Here is an 18,478-nt window from a genome sequence, read left to right on the forward strand (position 1 = left end):
TTTATTTTGGGTTTTTTTTTGGCTGCTTTTTTTATCAGAGCTTCAGCTGCAGCATGTTTTTCTTTGCAATTGAATGCACTGCTTTTATGCTTTATTTATCTAAACTAAAATTAATTTTTTCTTTTATAATTTTAACTGATATATGCCCCATCAGTTTGTGAAATCACATTTGCATTGAAACCAAAACCAAACCCCTTGCCGTCAAGACAATTCCAACTCATAGCAACCCTATAGGACAGAGTAGAACTGCCCCATGGAGTTTCCAAGAAGCAACTGTTGGATTTGAACTGCCAGCCTTTTGGTTAGCAGCCTAATGCTTAACCACTGCACCACCAGGGCTCCAATTGCATTAGTACGTTATATTTCAAAGTCTTTGTGCTCCAACTCTGGCTTCCAGCAATAAGTCAAGTCTTCTTTAAGTTCTTTGGAAATCCAGATGCTTATCTTTTCTAAAAAAAACTTGCCTTGGTGTCAAGCCATTTGACTTTTGGTTTTGATTTCTGTTTTCCTTTTACACAAGCTTTTGCTCAGTCTGCTCTAGGTCACCGTGCGGTTCCTGACTGACAACTTCTTTACTTCTTTTTGCGAGTACAGGTAGAAGACCTGAGAATGTCCCAGTGGACTGGCTAAGAGCAAGGTCACAGCATAGACAAACTCTAAGGAAGATTCAAGGGCAGTGGAAGGGAAATACAACACGGAGAACCCTCTCTGCTTCCATCAGCCTGGATTCCATGGTTGATCCTGGATGGCATCCACAAGGCTGATTATACTTTGGAGCCTGGATCCAATTCCATGAGACATGGACAAAAAAGTGAATTTATCTTTTCCTCTAGTCTATGCCTGCCTTCTCAGTCCTTATTTCCTGCCCGAGGATCTACTCTTTCTGAGAATGATTGACAGTGGGAATATCTACTCTGTTTAAGGAAATCCCATAGGCAGATGATCTTGACCAATGGCTCCCAACAGAGCAATATATTAAGTTATAATACTCCAACACAGCACATTTAGGGTTTTCCATGTTTAAGTAACATGGCATATTAGGAGAAGGTGGCAGTGTTTCTGTCCAGGTTGAGCTGTGCCAAGCCCAGTTCAATGCCTTTTAAAGCAGTTGAAGTCATGCTTGCTTGTCCTTTCTGCAGTCTTAAGGGTCTCATATCCTTATCTATATAAGCAACTCTCAATACACCTGCCCTTTCCCTGATCCTGAAACCACACATTTCCATGGGAAAAACAATAGTATTATTTAAATCCATAAATAGAAAAGAACTAGTACTCTAAAAAGAAACAAAGTCTTAGAGACATAACCCTTGCAAAGACCATTTTGCAGTAGTCCATATCAATAGAAACCTTATCTTCTTGAACTAAACATCTTCATTCACATTATTTCTCCATTTGTCCCAAGAACAATGAGTGAGAAAATTTGATTAACCAAAGGGCTCATATAAGGTTTATTTATTTATTTTTTCTTAAAAAAGGCAGAGTCAATCACAAAGGTGAATTCTAGTGTTCTATTTAGCCTATTGCCATTGAGTCAATTCCGACTCATGGCAACCCTGTAGGACAAAGTAGAACTGCCCCATAGGGTTTCCAAGACTGTAATTTTTATGGCAGCACACCGCCACATCTTTCTCCCATGGAGCTCAACAACCTTTTGATTAGCAGCCCAGTGCTTAACCAGTGTACCACCAGGGCTGCAAGTTTTCTTTAGACAGACTGAAATCACTTGTAGCTACTTTTAAGATATAATGTTTCCTTCCTCCTGCTTGCTCTTTCTCCTCTCTCATTGCTCATTAACCCATCTGTGAACTTTCTGTCAGTTCATGGGATGTTTAAATGGGGACGAAACCATGGGTCTGTTAGTTTGTCATACTGTGGTGGCTTATGTGTTGTTGTGATACTGAAAGCTATGCCACTGGTACTTCCAATACCAGCAGGGTCACCCATGGTGAACAGGTTTCAGTGGAACTTATTACATACCAAGACTAGGAAGAAGGACCTGGCAATCTTCTGAAAAAAATTGGCCAGTGAAAACCTTAGGAATAGTGGCAGAGCATTGCCTGATACAGTGTTGGAAGATGAGCCCCTCAGATTGGAAGTCACTCAAAATACAACAGGAGAAGAGCTGCCTCCTCAAAGTAGAGTCAACTTTAATGACATGGGTGGAATAAAGCTTTTAGGACCTTCATTTACTGATATGGCATGACTTAAAATGAGAAGAAACAGCTGTAAACATCTGTTAACAATTGGAATGTGGAATGTACAAAGTATGAATCTAGAAGAACTGGAAGTCATCAAAAATGAAATGGAATGCATAAACATCAATATTCTAGGCATTAGTGAGCTGAAATGGACTGGTATTGGCCATTTTGAATCAGCTAATCATATGGTGTACTATGCTGGGAATGACAAATTGAAGAGGACTGGTGTTGTATTCATCGTCAAAAAGAACATTTCAAGATCTATCCTGAAGTACAGCACTGTCAGTGATAGGATAATATCCATATGCCTACAAGGAAGACCAGTTAATAGACTGTTATTCAAATTTATGCAGCAACCACTAATGCCAAAGATGAGGAAATTGAAGATTTTTTTTACCAACATCTGTAGTCTGAAATTAATCAAATGTGCAATTAAAATGCATTGATAATTACTGGTGATTGGAACATGGAAGTTGACAACAAAGAAAGAATCAGTAGTTGCAAAATATGACTTGGTGATAGAAACTACGCCAGAGATCAAATGAAAGAATTTTGCAAGACCAACGACTTCTTCATTGCAAATACCTTTTTTCACCTACATAAAGAGTGACTATACACGTGGACCTCACATGATGGAAAACACAGGAATCAAATCGACTACATCTGTGGAAAGAGATAATGGAAAAGCCCAACATCATTAGTCAGAATAAGGCCAGGAACTGACTGCAGAACAGACCATCAATTACTCATATGCAAGTTCAAGTTAAGCTGAAGAAAATTAGAACAAGTCTATGGGAGCCAAAGTACAGCCTTGACTATATCACACTTGAATTTGGAGACCATCTTAAGAATAGATTTGATGCACTGAACACTAATAACTGAAGATGAGACAAGTTATGGACTGACATCGAGGACATCATACATGAAGAAAACAAAAGGTCACTAAAAAGACAGGGAAGAAAGAAAAGACCAAAGTGGATGTCAGAAAAGACTCTGAAACTTGCCCTTGAACGTAGAGTGGCTAAAGCGAATGGAAGAAATGATGAAATAAAAGGGCTAAACAGAAGATTTCAAAGGGCAGCTTGAGAAGACGAAGTATTGTAATGAAATGAGTGAAGACCTGGAGATAGAAAACCAAAAGGGAAGAACATGTTTGGAATTTCTCGGGCTGAAAGAACTGAAGAAAAAATTCAAGCCTTGAGTTGCAATTTTGAACGATTCTCTGGGCAAAATACTAAATGAGTCAGAAAACATCGAAAGAAGATGGAAGGAATATACAGAGTTACTGTACCAAAAAGAATTGATCAATGTTCAGCCACTTCAGGAGGTAGCATATGATCAAAAACCGATGACATTAAAGGAAGAAGTCTATGGTGCACTGAAGACATTAGCAAAAAACAAGGCTCTAGGAATTAACAGAACACGAGCTGAGATGTTTCAACAAATGGATGCAGCAGTGGAGATGTTCACTTATCTATGCCAAGAAATTTGGAAGACAGCTACCTGGCCAACCAATTGGAAGAAGCCCGTATTTATACCCATTCCAAAGAAGGGTGATGCAACGGAATGCAGAAAATTATTGAACAATATCATTAATATCACATGCAAGCAGAATTTTGCTAAAGGTACTTAAAAAGTGGCTGCAGCAGTACATCAACAGGGAACTGCCAGAAATTCAAGATCTCATGGAATGAGTGATATCATTTCTGATGTCAGATGGATCTTGGCTGAAATTAGAGAATACCAGAAAGATGTTTACCTGTGTTTCATTGATTATGCAAAGGCATTCAACTCTGTGAATCATAACAAATTATGGATAACATTGTGAAGAATGGGAATTCCAGAACACTTAATTGTTCAAACAAAATGAGGGAATACTGTGTGGTTTAAAATTAGGAAAGGTGCGTGTCTGGTTGTATCCTTTCACCATACTTATTCAATCTGTATACTTCGAGAAATTGGACTATATAAAGAAGAATGTGGCATCAGGATTGGAGGAAGACTCATTAACAACTTGCAATATGCAGGTGACACAACCTTGCTTGCTGAAAGTGAAGAGGACTTGAAGCACTTATTGATGAAGATCAAAGACTACAGCCTTAGAATGGATTACACCTCAAACTAAAGAAAACAAAAATCCTCACAACTGGACCAATAAGCAACATCATGATAAATGGCGAAAAGATTGAAGTTGTCAAGGTTTTCGTTTTACTTGGATCCACAATTAACACCCATGGAAGCAGCAGTCAAGAAATCAAACGATAATGTATTTCATTGGGCAAATCTCTTTAAAGTGTTAAAAAACAAACATGTAACTTTGAGGACTAAGGTGTGCTTGACCCAAGCCATGATATTTTAGGTTGCCTTATATGCATGAGAAAGCTGGATGGTAAATAAGGAAAGCCAAAGAAGAACTGATGCCTTTGAATTATGGTGTTGGCAAAGAATATTGAATATACCATGCACTGCAAGAAGAATAAGCAACTTTGTCTTGGAAGCAATACAGCCAGAATCCTCCCTGGAAACAAGAATGGAGAGAGTTGGTTTTCTGTACTTTGAACATGTTATCAGGAGGGACCAGTCCTTGGGGAAGGATATCATGCTTGGTAAGGTAGAAGGTCAGTGAAAAAGAGAAAGGATCCTTTATGAGATGGATTGGTACAATGGCTGCTACAGTGGGCTCAAACATAGCAAAGATTGTGAGGATGGCACTGGACCAGGCAGTGTTTTGTTCTCTTGTACATAGAGCTGCTGTGTTCTAAACTGAGTAGATGACACCTAACAACAACAACAAACTAATGGAAAAATTTGCCACATGAATTCTTTTTCTTTTCAATTTTTTATTATGGAATATGTCAAACATATACAACAGGAGAAAGAATAGTAAAATGTACCATCCACCAGCATCAACAGTTATCAATATTTACCAATCTTAGCTTCTCTATCCCTTTCCCATACTTTTGGGTTTTTTTTTTTTTTGGTGAAACGTTTACAGTAAATCCGAGATACCATTATTTTTCCTGTACTTCAATATGTTTATAATACATAAGAACTTAATAACACTACTTTATATGAACAAAGATTCCATAATATCATCTGTTAAACAGTTCCTTTTATAGTTTCTCCATTTGTTCCCAAAATATCAGGATCCAAACTAGGCCCACACATTGCATTTAGTTGATATGTTTCTGAAGTTCTAACATCTCTTTTGATCTCTTACAGCCTCCCCTCCCTGCTTTCTGGCCACACTTTTTCATGCCATTTATTTCTTTTAAAAGCTGGGATATTTGTAGAGTTTTCCTCATTTTGAATTCGGTTGATTGCATTCTTCTGGTGTCATTTAACATGATCCTCAATTTCCTGTGTTTCTTGTAAAGTGGTAACTTGATTTAGAGACTCAATTAGATTCAGATTCAATTATTTTGGCAAAAATAATTTACAGATGGTAAAGCACAGAATACCTGGTTGTCCTAGTTTTAATGAAGTTTTAAGGATGATTAGCGGGTTCAGGTGTTGTTAGCCTGATTTGTCTATTATAGAGTTTGCTGTCAACTTGTGGCTTAATGGTTTTAGCTTCTGTTGATAATTGAGGTGCAGATTCTTTCTCATTAGGGCTTACAGAAAGGGTGATAGTCTAATTCTCTAATTTATTCTGTATTACTAGCAGGAATTCTTCCATAAAGAACTTTCCTTCATCAGTTATTTAGTTTATGTTGTTGTTAGTTGCTATCAAGTCAGCACCAGCTCATGGTGACCTTACGTATAACAAGATGAAACTGAATGAAAATCCTGCACCATCTTCATGATCGTTGGTATGTTTGAGTCCATTGTTGGGGCTATTGTGTCAGTGCATCTCCTTGAGGGTTTCGCTCGTTTTCACTGACCCTCTACTTTACCAAGCATGATGTCCTTACCTAGGAACTGGTCCCTCCTGATGACATGTCCAAAGTAAGTGAGCCAAAGTCTCCCCATCTTTGCTTCTAAGGAGCCTTCTGTCTATATTTCTTTTAAGACTGATTTGTTTGCTCTTCTGGCAGTCCATGGTATATTCAGTATTCTTTGGTAGCACCACAGTTCGAATGCAAACTCTTCTTCTGTCTTCCTTTTTCATTGTCCAGTTCTCTTATGCTATGAGGCAATTGAGAAGACCATGGCTTGGGTCAGGTGGGTCTTAGTCATTAAAGTGATGTCTTTGCTTTTGAAAACTTTAAAGAGGTCTTTTGCTGCAGATTTGCCCAATGCAATATATTGTCTGATTTCTTGACTGCTGGGTCTATGGATGTTAATTGTTGAAAGAAGTAGAATGGAATCATTGATACCTTCAGTTTCTTCATTTATCATGATATGTATAGAATCACTTAATAATCTAGGTAGAATCTATTACACTTTTGTCATTGGTAGGCTGCCTCTCCCTGCATCAGCTCTGAGAGCCCTGCTCAGCTCATGAGCCCAATGGAACACACTGGCTGCTTATCACATCTCACCGTGGATCAGTGGCCTCTCTGTTACCACCATATTCTATTCTCTGGCAGTCTATTTTCCTAGCCAACTGAAGCTCAAAGGGAAGTATAGAGCCCTTTGACAAAAGAGGCTTTCCTAGCCAAAATTATAGTGTAGACATAATCAGAATGCTCTCACACCTGTGAAGACTGGCTGCATTTGTTTAATTGCCTCCAAATGCTTCCTGGCCCATGTGGCACAGTCCTAAGCGTTTGGTATTTTTGTGGATTCTCAGGGTAGACAAGCATTATGTGAACTTTACATAGTTGTTTAGTACTGTCCTTGCTCAGAACGTTGGAGCTGAGCCTGTCAGCCTTCTGTTTTGTGATTTTTCTATGTGGGAGGATTCTATTTGCTGTAGGCTTATAAAAGTACCTTGATATGTAGTTAAAGAGAAAATTCATTGCTCTATTAACTAGTAAATGTGACTCATAAACTCATGTTCTGTATTGGTGCAAGTAGAAAAGAGAACAAAGAATCTTGTAGCTTCGAATTCAGTTGCTAATTTCATAAATTTCTTGGAGAAAAAAAAAAAAAACTTTCCTCCAGAATGGAGCCGTTATTAACAAAGAGCGCTTTCCAAAATTAGCTGAGGTCTTATCCAAATTCTTCCCTAGTAGATTGAAAATCTTCAGTATACTACGTTTTTAGATATTCTAACATTAGGTTCTGTTCTTAGAATTTTCCTTTTAACTGGAAGTAGGTGGAAAGACTGGTTGACAGACTTATTCTCCAGAGAAAAATACTCTCTCCTACCACTGAGTTGGTTTTATAGAGGTAGCTACTTGGGCAAATTGAGTTCCACCTCTGCCTCCAGGACAGTTTTTAAACTGTGGGCCCTAAGGATTTTGGTACATTTGTCCATTGTTATGTTCAAATTAAATTCAAAAAATAAATTCTAGGGAATTTGATTTCTATATCTATTTTTATATCTTTCTATAAATTTCTCTAGGTTAAAATTCAGTATGGGGTTGAGTATTGTTGGTGGCTCTGCCATTTCTTAAAAGATAATTATACATATTGAAAGTCTTTGAAAAAGACCCTATCTTCTTTTCCACTTGCCTCTTTCCCGAGTCTTCTCATTTGAGGCAGTAAGAAAGCCATGAAAAATGAGTGTGACACAGGGAGTGCCTTTAACTCTCCGACATACCGATATCCTGGAACTGCTTGGGATTTATTGGAGCAGAATCAGTGGCAAGAAGTGCCCAGTGCTGCCAACATATCCAGTAGACTAAGGCTCTATAAATCTGTGAAGTTAAATAGCTTCCTGGTGATATTTTTTCACCTATTTATTAACTGGTAGATAAATCTCTTTGTCGCCATGGCAATATGAGAGTAGAAAAAGAAAATCGTTGCCAGGCAGTTACAAAGTATGACTTCTTCTTTTACTCCTTCCTACATTAAAAAAAAGTATCTGTTTTGTGGCTTTATGGATCTACTGGCATCAGTGTATCTTTGAAAAGGGCATTTACCTTTAAGAATTCTTGATGTGATCTATGACAAGTGTGGGGAGCTCTACAGAACGCCCCGGAGGAGGCAAGTTCTTACCCTAAAGGAGCTCACACTGAAAGCTGCTGAGACCTGACGTCTCAAAAGACAGAGGGACTGGAAGGATTATTTAGGAATAAAAGTAATTTTCCTTTGAAAATTGCTCTTTGATTAAGAAAGGAGAAATGGATTTTCAAGAGCAGGGTCTTAACACCTAATTGGATTTTCCTAAATACATTAGTATTAGGAACTATAATATGTAATAACACTGTTTGCCTGTCCTTTTCAAAGAACTTTACCATCTTCTAAACTAAGCTTTCCTTAATTCCTCTAAGATGAAGCTAAGTCTTATCTCTGTTTCGCAGACAGAGATGGTGAAGCAGTAAGCGTAGATGACTTGAGCAGATACCCACAGTGTTACAACCATCGTTAGTATTTTCTATATCTTGAACCTGGGGCCATACTGCTGTGATTTTTCTTGTTCTCTTCTGTCCAGCCAGGATATTCATTGATTATGCCAAATAAATTTTGAATGGCTTATATAGGGCTTAACTCTCAGTTCTCTTTGAATGTCCAGTCACACTCTAGGATCAGTTCCCTTTGAATTAGTTAGAGGATGCATTACAAAAGATGGGATGTATTTGTAGCCTCATAGTTTTTGTTTTTTTTTCTTGGTTCAAATCAAGGTTCAACAACTCAAATGCTTACAGGGCCCAGGTAGTATAATTGCGTATACATACATATGGGCTTTGTATGATACAAAAAGGAGGTTGTGGGACTTGTGGATAATTGGAATAAACTGTCTACTTATATTCAAATTAAAAAAAAATTAGAGCACTGTTGAAAAGAAACTTTTCTCTGGGTTGAATTCAGCCTGCAGGTTCAGACTGGAATCTCTAGAAATTTTTGTGTGCTCGGAAATTGATTTGCTTAGATAAAAAATGAGTAAACTATATTATTTTCTTAAATCTTAAAAATTATATTGAATGAAATAATGGAAATAGTTAAAAATATATTATTTTCTTAATTATTGAAAGAACACCACTGTTCCCCACGTTTCAGGGGGAAACCTACTATATGCCCTGTGACTAGTCAGTAATATACGTAGAGGTAACTTTAGATTTTCTTTTTAAAACATTTCCTACTTGATTTTTTAAAAAATTTTATCCAAGAAGGCATAAAATCTTATGATAGACTTCTACTATACAAAATGCCAATGACTTATGTAGGTATATGCAAGAGTAATTTTTCTCCTATTTCTTAAAAATAAAAATGACTATCGAATCTTTCTTGAAACAACCAAGTAGTTAAACTGGGATTACCTTTTTTGAAATTATTATATTTATTTTTTATATATTTTAAAAACTCATAAAACAAACAATAAATTAAATAACTGGTTTAACTCAACATGGGATTTGATTTTTCTGAATATTGGCTGTGTAGATTTTTAAAAAAGGTTGTAAATTGATTTTAATTAATGTCATTTACAACATGAAAATCTACTGACCATGTTGAATAATAACACTAGTGCAACCACAAGCAAAAGCAATGTGAATGAAACGTAGCCTAAGGCAAAATTTTTATACAAGACTTGGCAGAGTATTATCTTACTGCATTCATTGAAATGGCTCAATTTTAGTCCTAGCAATTATGAAATTGTTATGAATATGTGTTAGTTTCTTGATCTCTTATAGAAGCGTGTAGGTATAAAATTATTAATTTTGAAACTAGAAATAATGAAATTGATCTCATTAACGTGAAACCTGTGCTTGTTTTTCCTGCACAGATAGTCTGTGTTGAGCTTGAGATACAAGACACGCATACATACATTTCATTTTCAACCAAAATGAGATATTTCTCTCGATGATTGCTAAATAAGAAAAAGTTTGCTGACACATGTCAAAGACTGAAAACCACAATGAAACATTCATTCTCTTTCTCTGAATGATATGCTTTTTGTCTGTATCGCCTGTTGTAGTGGCACTGTGAAATGACTCTGAAGATTACAGTTCTTTATTACTGACTCTATCAGAATTACCCGTTGACTTAGGTTTAGAATTATCATCTTCCAACTCATACTTTATCTTCAGCAGTCACCGCTTTGGACCATCAGACATGTTTGTAAAATGTAATGCTAATAGAATACAAAACAGAAGGGCATAATACATAACTACACAAGAAACTCTACAGTCCATGTTTTGCAATGTTTAAAATAATAAAACATCAGGGAGACAGCCGAGTCACAGCGCATAGAAATTCATGCTTTAGGACAAAATTTCCCTCTAATTTTCCAGTATACCAGCAAAGCTTGTTTATTTACATAAGCAGTCTACAAAGGGAGGGTGGGTAACAAAATTTGGGAGGGCGAGGCTGACATCATCAGCATAATGCAGCAGAGTGCTCACTAGTTGTCCACAGCCTTCTCCCAGTCAAAAACTGAGAGTAGTCTCAGCCCATTGAATGTGCTCCTACAGAGCCCTGTTGAAAGTCCTTTTAATAAATTGCTAATTGCACTGTTTGGTCACTGTTTATAATTATATTACAAGGCATGCAGAGTTCAAAACTGATGTTTATTAGTTTTTTTTTGTCATGATGTTTCACAGTTTCTAGCAACAATTTCTTGCAGAACAATTTCTTTGAGAAACATTGTGTTGTCATCTCTGTTAAAATATCTACTGTTCTAGGTTCATCTAGCAGTAGGTTTCTATGAAGAATGATTGTGCGAGACCTGCCTTTTTTTATGGATCCCCACATGTCAGGTCTGTCTTTTCTTGGGGCTATTCAGGAACTTACAGATTTCTGATTGAAGTTTGGGGTTATATGCTTAGTTTCCAGAATTCTTGGATCTAAGCAATGTGTGGAGGTTGGAAAAGAGCCTGAACATACAGAATGTAGACATTCACACGTAATATTCCTGTTTTTAGCCTGGCATATTTCCCCCACCTTCCACTGTGCCTAGGGTCCCGGGTTTGGAGAATCTCTGGTATAATTTCTTCACAGATTTAATCCCCTGACCCCTTCAGAGGTACCAAAAAAACTCACACCTTCAGAGGTAGAAGATGGGTAATTTTCTGCCTGCACTGAAAAAGGAAAGGGGTCTGGGTGTCTGACTTTCAAACAGTGCTCATAGTTTCAGTCCCATGTCTGCACCTTTTGAATACCTGGTGCCACCAGTTCCTGAGTCTTTATGGGGCTATGGTATGAACTGGTTTACTTATCTCTTCTTCTTATTCCTCTCCTTTGTAGGTAGTTGCTATCCAGGTATCTCAGCTATGATAAATCCTCCATTTTCTGCCTTCTAAAAATTTGTTGACACCTCTTATTTCCTGTTGTCTTCTTTCCTGTTAGCTTTAAAATTATAGTTTTTCTCCACTGTTCTCTTAGTCTTTATGGCATTCTACTTTAAAAATTTTTCTTTTTTCTCATTTTTGTGGGATTTCAGGAAAAAGAAGAGATGAGTGCCATGATTCAACATACTACAATTAACCAGATTTCTTTCACTGATATTCTTAATTCCTTTCAAATTGAGGAACAAGTCATAAAAACGGTGAAGGATGGTCATGAAAAGTATTAGAATTCAAGTGAAGGATGTTCAGACTTAGGTTCAAGCCTGAAAATAGAAAACTGGTAGCCTGCAGGTTCAGGAGTGTTTTGTTTGGATACCCAAGGTTTGTTCTTTATTTAATCAGTAATAGTTCTTAAATGAGGGAGATTTTCCATTATAACCAAGAATTGAGACACCTTTAAAAAATTCAGAAGACCTGGTTGTACAGTATTGTATAGTATCAATTGGCTAGATATAAGGAGTGACTGTGCATTTGCTCATTGGCCTGCCACAGTCGTCCATACAGCCTGCTCCATTCGCAGCTTGAAAGCATTTGAGTTTGCACCTCCTGTTGCCTGGCTTCCGAGAAGAGTGTTTCCTGGATTTAGGAAATTCATGGCAGATTATATATCTGTTGTGCTGTCTTCTGTCTACCTACAGATGTCACCACCAACCCTTTTTAGTAAAATATATAACCCCCCTCATTTATTTTATACAGATGCAGTTTCCTTTTTCCCCTTATTTCCTTTTGAAATAATTCTCCATAACTGTTTTCTTCTAACAGTAAAATGATAATACCATTTACACAAGATAAAATATAGATAGTAAACAAATTCATGGAAAATGCTTAGCTTTTTTAAAATAATCCTTGATGTATCATTTTGTACCCTCCAAAAATAACAATAAAAAATATCAAAACAAAACAAAAAAAAAATCAATGCAATTTTGAGAAGATTATAACAAGACCAACACAGGCCTGCATTGCTAAGGAAAGTATAAAATTGTGCCTTACTTGGGTAAAATATTTAACATGTTATAAAAATTATAATAACACATTTAGGGCAATAATCCCATTTCTTTTAAAATAATATGTAAGTTGTATATATGAAGGTAGTTTTGAAAATTATAACAGCAAGAGAAAAAATAGGAGAGGAGATAATTTAAATATCCATAGAAAGAGAATAATTAGGTAAATTGTGGTCCAGCAATACAATGGAATATTATGGGTTTATTAAAAATATAACCAAAAAGCCTGTTATATGTTAGAAAGATTATAATATAGTGCTTAGTGAAATGTCCTGATATTTAAGTGTATGTTTATACTATTTAGAATTAAATAGAAAATGAAAACATACAGACCAAGACCAGAAAGTTATATGCAACCCATGGATTATTTAGAAGTATGTTATTTATTTTATAAATATTTGGGGGTTTTCTAGCTATATTTCTGCTAATGATCTCTAATTTAGCTATATTGTGCTTAGAGAACATGATCTGTACGACTAAAATCCTTTTAAATTTATTGAGACATTTATCTTTGTAAATGGTACATGTCCTCTTGAAAAGGACGTGTATTCTGCTTTTGTTAGAGTGTTGTGTGTCAGTTAGGGTCAAACTATTTGAAAGGTTTTCTTTTTTTTAATGATTCTGTGTCCTTACTGATTTTCTGTGTACTTTTCTATTAATTATTGCAAGAGAAGTGTTTTTATCTCTGACTACAGCTGTGGATTTTTCTGTCTTTCCTTGTAGTTCTGTTAGTTTTTGCTTCACGTATTTTGAAGGTTTGTTAGTAGGTACATAACATGCTTAGGATTGTTTTGGCCCCTTGATGAATTGACCTCTTTATCATTATGAAAATACCTTCTGTATGTATGGTGGTATTCTTTGCCTTGAATCTATTTGGTGTGATCATAAACCACTTCAGCTTTATTTTAATTACTGTTAGCATGGCATAGAGGTCCCTGAGTGGGACAAGCGGTTTCTTTTCCCATCTGTTTACTTTTAACCTCTTTGTGCCTTTATATGAAAGAGAGGTTCTAGATGGCATAAGGTTGGGTCTTACTTTTTTTATCCAACCTGACAATCTTTGCTTTTTAATTAGACATTTAATGTCATTATTGATAAGGTTTAAGTCTATCATTGCTGTTTGTTTTGTATTTGTCCCATTTCTTAAAACTTGTCCTTTTTTCCTTTTTCCACCTTATTTTGGATTAATTATTTCGTATGATTCCATTTTATCTTCCTTGTTTGCTTATTAGCTGTAATAACTCTTGATAGTATATGTTATATATTTACACTGTTATTGTTGTTAGTTGCTGTCCAGTTCATTCCAACTCATGGTGACCTCATTGGTGCAGAGTAGAACTGTGACCTTTCAGAAGAAAATCGCCAGGCCTGTCTTCCTAGGTGCCTCTGGGTGGGTTCAAACTGCCAGCCTTTTGGCTAGTAGTCCAGTGCTTAAATGTTTGCATCACCCAGGGACTACTAGCTATAACTCTTAATAATTGCTTTGGCATTTATAGTATACATCTTAGACTCATCACTATCTACCTTCAGGTGACATTACATCACTTCATGTACAGCACAGGAGCCTTAGAATAGCGTAGCTCTTGTTTGCCCCTCCTGACTTTTGTTTGCGCTTAGTCATATATTTTGTTTCTACGTATGTTTTAACCCCACCATATTTTATTTTTGCTTTAAACATTTAATTGCCTTTTAAAGATATTTAAATAATAAGAGTTGTTTATATTTATCCATGTAGTTACCATTTCCATTGCTCTTCTTTTCTTTGTGTAGACAAAGATTTACATCTGATATAATTTCTCTTGTGCTTGATGCACTTTTTTTTTTTAACATTTCTTGCAGGACAGGTCTGCAGGTAAAATTTTCAACATTTCTATGATTTTGAGAGGTGTTTATGCTCTGTACCAAATTCTATGTTGACTTTTTTTTTTTCATTTAGCACTTTGTAGATGCTGCTTCACTGTCTTCTCACTGGCACCATTTCTTTCTTTTTTTTTTTGGAATTTAACTTGATTTTTTTAAATCGCACTTTAGATGAAGGTTTACAGAACAAACTAGCTTCTCATTAAGCAGTACATATACTGTTTTGTGACATCAGTTAACAACCTCATGACATGTCAACACTCTCCCTTCTCGACCTTGGGTTCCCTATTACGAGCTGTCCTGTGCCCTCCTGCCTTCCAATCCCTGCCCGGGGTTGGTGTTCCTCTTTAGTCTCGTTTTGTTTTATGGGCCTGTCTAATCTTTGACTGAAGAGTGAACCTCAGGAGTGACTTCAATACTGAGCTAAAAGGGTGTCTGGGGATCATATTCTTAGGGTTTCTCCAGTCTCTGTCAGGCCAGTAAGTCTGATCTTTTTTTTGTGAATTAGAATTTTGTTCTACATTTTTCTCCAACTCTGTCAGGGACCCTCTCTTGTGATTCCTGTCAGAGCAGTCAGTGGTGGTAGCCGGGCACCATCTAGTTGTACTTGACTCAGACTGGTGGAGGCAGTAGTAGTTGTGATCAATTAGTCCTTTGGATTAATCTTTCCCTGTGTCTTTAGTTTTCTTCATTCTTCCTTGCTCCTGAAGGGTGTGAGACCAATGAGGTATCTTAGATGGCCACTCACAGGCTTTTATGACCCCTCACTTGGACTATATCTGATGAGAAATTTGCTGTTATTCTTATTTTCTTTTCTTCTGTTCTTATTTTCTTTTCCTCTGTTAGTAATACCTTTTTTCCTGTGGTTACTTTTAAGGTTTTCTCTGATCACCGGTTTTGAAAAATTTGATTATGATGTGCCTTGGTGTAGTTTTCTTCATGTTTGTTGCTCTGGGTGTTTTGTTGAGTTTCTTATATCTGTTAGTTTATAGTTTTCATTAAATTGGGAAAAAATTTCACCATTATTTCTTTAGATATTTTTTCTGCCTCCCATTCTCTTTTCTCTCCTTCAATTATATATATATTAGGCTGCTTGGTATTGTCTCACAGCTCATTAATGGTCTCTTCATTTTCTTCTCTTTGTAAGTGTTCTATGTGTTTCATTTGGGGTAGTTTCTATGACTATGACTTTAAATTCACTAATCTTTTATCCTGCAGTGTCTGTTGTTGTTAGGCGCCATAGAGCCAATTCCGACTCATAGCAACCCTGTGTGCAACAGAACAAAACTCTGCCCAGTCCTGTTCCATCCTCATAATCATTGTTATGCTTGAGCCCATTGTTGCCTCCACTGTGTCAACCCATCTTGTTGAGGGTCTTCTTCTTTTTACGCTGAGCCTCCACTTTACCAAGCATGATGTCCTTTTCCAGGGTCTGGTCCCTCCTGATAACATGTCCAAAGTATATGAGATGAAGTCTCGCCATCCTTGCTTCTGAGGAGCATACTGCCTTACTTCTTCCAAGACAGATTTGTTTGTTCTTCTGGCAGTCCATGCTATATTCAATATTCTTTACCAGCACCATAATTCAAATGCATTGATTGTTCTTTGGTCTTATTCATTGTCCAGGTTTTGCATGCATATGAGATGATGGAAAATACTTAATGTCCAAGGGCCCTATAATGCTATACAGTTAGTTTTCATTGCATCCATCTCTAGATGTTTGGTTTGTGTCCTTCTTATATCTTACAAGGAGCCCTGGTGGCGCAGTGGGTAAGTGTTCAGCTGCTGACTGAGAGGTTGGTGATTCAAACTCACCAGCTGCTCTGCAGGAGAAAGATATGGCAGTCTGCTTCCATAAAGATTTACAGGAAATTTCCTTAGAAACCCTATGAAGTAGTTCTACCCTGTTGAATAGGGTTGCTATGAGTCGGAATCGATTCAATGGCAGCGAGTTTTTTTTTTTTTTTTTAATTATATACCTCTATTTAACATGTTCAATTTTTCCTGTAACTGGAATACAGTTAGGACTGTTTTCATGTCCTTGTCTTCTAATTCTATCATATGTGTTATTTCTTGGTCAGTTTGGATTTATTTTTCTCCTCATTTGGCTGTGTTTTTCTCCTTTTTTAAATGCCTAGTAATTTTGTTTGGATGCTAGACATTGTAAAATTTACCTTCTTGGTTGCTGGATATTTTTCTATTTCTGTAGGTATTCCTCAGCTTTCTCCAAGGATGTAGCTAAGTTACTTGGAAATAGTTTGATTCTTTGAGTCTTGCTTTTAAATTTTTTTCGGTAGGACAAAAACAATATTCACTCTAAAGTTAATTTTTTCCCCCAACTAGGGAAAAACCTTTTTGAGTTCATGTGATGCCCAGTAAATTATCAAGTTTTTCACTCTGGCCAGTGGAACAGTACTGTGTGATCTTTGCGGGTTGGCCCCTCTAAATATTTCAAGTGGTTCTTTCCCAGTTTTGGCAGTTTCCTCACATGCGTGCATGGATCTGGTCAATGCTGGAGGTGACTCTGCAAATCTCTGGAGTTCTTTCTCCATGTGTCTCTCTCCTCACTGGTACTCTGTCCTGCGAACTCTGTCTGCTTTGGCCTCTCTGAATTCCCATTTCTCTCTAGCTTCCGTCTCTCTGTGCCATGGCCTGGAAACTTGCTTCTGGAAAATTTAGAGTGCTCACAGGGTTGACTTTGTTTCCTGTCTCTGTGCTATCACTCTCCTTGGTTGCCTAATACCCCATGGCTTGCAAAATATTGTTTCATATATTTTGCATGGTGTCTTAGTTTTTTAAGTGGGAGGGTAAATCTGATCCCCTTTTCTTGATTTTGGATGGACAAGGTATTATTTAATAGACTAGATATCATTCTATATTTTATTTTGATTTCTATTTGTTTCATTTATTATTTTATTGTGATTTCCTCCTGATGTTATTAGTCTTTCAAAACATGATTCTTATTGGCTGCATCCATCACACGTTGTTATTAGTTTCCATCGAATTGATTCTGACTTTTGGTGACCCCATGTGTGTAAAGTAGAACTGTTTCGGAAGTATATCTCCAGGTCTGTCTTCTGAGGCACCTCTGGGTGGGTTTGAACTGCCAACCTTTCAGCTAGTAGTCAAGTGCTTAACCGTTTGTTCTACCCAGGGACTCCTATCCATCACATAGTGTTGTTTTTGTTAGCTGCCATCAAGTCGGTTCTGATTCATAGTGACCCTATGTACCACAGAAACACTGCCCCGTCCTGCACCATGCTCACAATCATTGTTATGCCTGAGCCCACTGTTGCTGTCACTGTGTCAATCCATCTTGTTGAGGGTCTTCCTCTTTATCGCTCACTCTCTACTTTGCCAAACATGATGTCCTTCTCTAGGGACTGATCCTTCCTGGCAACATGTTCAGTCAATATTCTTCGACAACACCACAATTTAAAGGCGTCCATTCTTCTTCAGTGTTTCTTATTCATTGTCTGGCTTTCACATGTATATGATGCAATTGAAAATACCATGGCTTGGGTAAGGTGCACCTTAGTCTTCAAGGTGACACTTTTGCTTTTCAACACTTTAAAGAGTCTTTTGCAGAAGATTTGCCCAATGTAGTGTGTCTTTTGATTTCTTGCTGCTGCCTTCCATGTGTGTTGATTGTGGATCCAAGTAAAATGAAATCCTCAACAGCTTCAATCTTTTCCCTGTTTATCATGATGTTGCTCCTTGGTCCAGTTGTGAGGATTTTTGTTTTATTTATGTTGAGGTGTAATCCAGACTGAAGGCTGTGGTCTTTGATCTTTATCAGTAAGTGCTTCAAGTCCTCTTCACTTTCAGCAAGCAAGGTTGTGTCATCTGCATATCGAAGGTTGTTAATGAGTCTTCCTCCAGTCCTGATGCCCCGTTCTCCTTGATATAGTCCAGCTTCTTGGATTATTTGCTCAGCATACAGATTGAATAGGTATTGTGAAAGGATACAACCTTGACGCACACCTTTCCTGACTTTAAACCACACAGTATCTCCTTCTTCTGTCCGAACAACTGCCTCTTGATCTACGTACAGGTTCTGTATGAGCACAATTAAGTGTTC

This window comes from Elephas maximus, chromosome 9 (assembly GCF_024166365.1).
Source record: "Elephas maximus indicus isolate mEleMax1 chromosome 9, mEleMax1 primary haplotype, whole genome shotgun sequence".
NCBI classification, from domain to species: Eukaryota; Metazoa; Chordata; class Mammalia; order Proboscidea; family Elephantidae; genus Elephas; species Elephas maximus.